Source organism: Chaetura pelagica, unplaced genomic scaffold, assembly GCF_000747805.2.
Source record: "Chaetura pelagica isolate M959 unplaced genomic scaffold, ChaPel_1.0 scaffold171, whole genome shotgun sequence".
Classification (NCBI taxonomy): Eukaryota; Metazoa; Chordata; class Aves; order Apodiformes; family Apodidae; genus Chaetura; species Chaetura pelagica.
In genome coordinates this window covers 1,817,603-1,819,133 of record NW_009952066.1, presented here as the reverse complement: position 1 = coordinate 1,819,133, position 1,531 = coordinate 1,817,603, and the positions used below count along the sequence as shown (strand labels likewise).

At 48.3% G+C, this 1,531-nt stretch overlaps 1 protein-coding gene across 1 annotated transcript in view; it reads left to right on the top strand.

Annotated features, from left to right (window-relative positions):
* KIZ (kizuna centrosomal protein) overlaps nucleotides 1–1,531 on the top strand; it is an 84,622-nt gene that overhangs the window by 452 nt on the left and 82,639 nt on the right. The window lies entirely within an intron of this gene.

Here is a 1,531-nt window from a genome sequence, read left to right as displayed (position 1 = left end):
CTGCTGAGAAACTGCATTAGATTGAAGAAACAGAGCTCATTTCCATTCACTCAGCAGTCTCTCTAGAAATGACATGCAGTGCTTGAAACTGTTTATTTCCAAATTCAGGCCTCCTCCGCATCAGTCATCAGCTTCAATTACCAGTTTTCCGGAGCCGAGCCATCAGGCAGTCTGACACGAGGGTCCAACCTAATTCCCACCTTCTCCAAAGTCAAGAGCATAATGTGCAGATGAAAAGGTGGAAAATAGCCTGGACTTCATTAGCATGCAGAGCCCGGCTGTTCATTTGCTTGCTGCGAATGGAAGTTCTGACACTCAGCGCCTTCTGCAATATGAGAAAAGTCCTCTTCAGAGTATATGATGTCCTTACCAGCCAGGAAAGGTCATCAAAAAGGCAGGCGCTGACCTTGCTCCCTGCTCTTCATGACTAGTTTATTGATTCCAGGAACACCTCATTACATACCGGATCAACATATTATTGCCATGTTCAGCGGCTGAATTGTTTACAAGTGTCTTTATAACCAGCAAAAGCCTTCCGGATGATGCATGACTACACTCATTTGGATGTGACCTGCCAATTATATGTTATCCGATATGGTGCTGTGTGTCTTGATCCCTGACCGGGCCCGCTGCCCTGCATCAGCACAGGCCCATTTACTACTTCTTTCTATTTTTTTTTGGAAAAGTGTCCATTAGCCTGTCAGTCTGAAAATATTTTATTTTATTTTTTTTTCACCTCGGCGGCAGGCAAGGCGAGCGTTATTGCTCTGTCATTTGCTATGCATGAGGTTCATAATCAGCTGGGGAAAGAGGGTGGGTTTTTTATGGAGGCGCCTGATAACCCACCCAATTTGCAGTCAGTATGCACGGCGAGTGCCGTGACTTGTTCCAGAGCTGCGTGCTGGCCCTGCCACAGAGACCTGTCATATTTTATTCAGGCAGAAGCACTGCAAGGCTGGTGATTTATTTGCAGGAGGGAAGGCAGGAGCAAACACCTCCCCCCTCCACCCCCACCACCTCCCCAAGCCTCTCCCTTCCCTTCCTCTAAAGGTCCAATAACTTACCACCCAGCAAATGCATTTTCCTCTTCTACATATTTTTCTGTGGTTTGCGTTCTCTAAATATATTGTGGAGCATTATTTATCCTCAGTCTGCAGCCAGGTGACTTGGTGTAGTTTACACGTGTGTAGGCACAAGAATTTAAAAAATAAATCAGGGGACACGACTACTATTTTAATATCTCGTTACAGACACTTGGATGGCTCAATAAAATCCCAGAGTGGCACAGCAAGTCTGTAAAGAGAGATTGCTCCGAGAAGTGGCACTGAGAGGGCGGCTTGCCGGTGCCCATCCGCACAGGCTGCATTTGCTGCCCCTGCTGCTGGTGGCTGATGGCTCTTTGCTGGTGACACGGGTGGCTGTGCAATGGGCACGAGAGGCCAGCAGTGCTGCTTGGGAACTCGTTCCTCCTGCAGCTGCTTTGCCTTTGGTTCAGCACCACAGAGGGGTGCCTGTGCTTCCCTGCACCCCG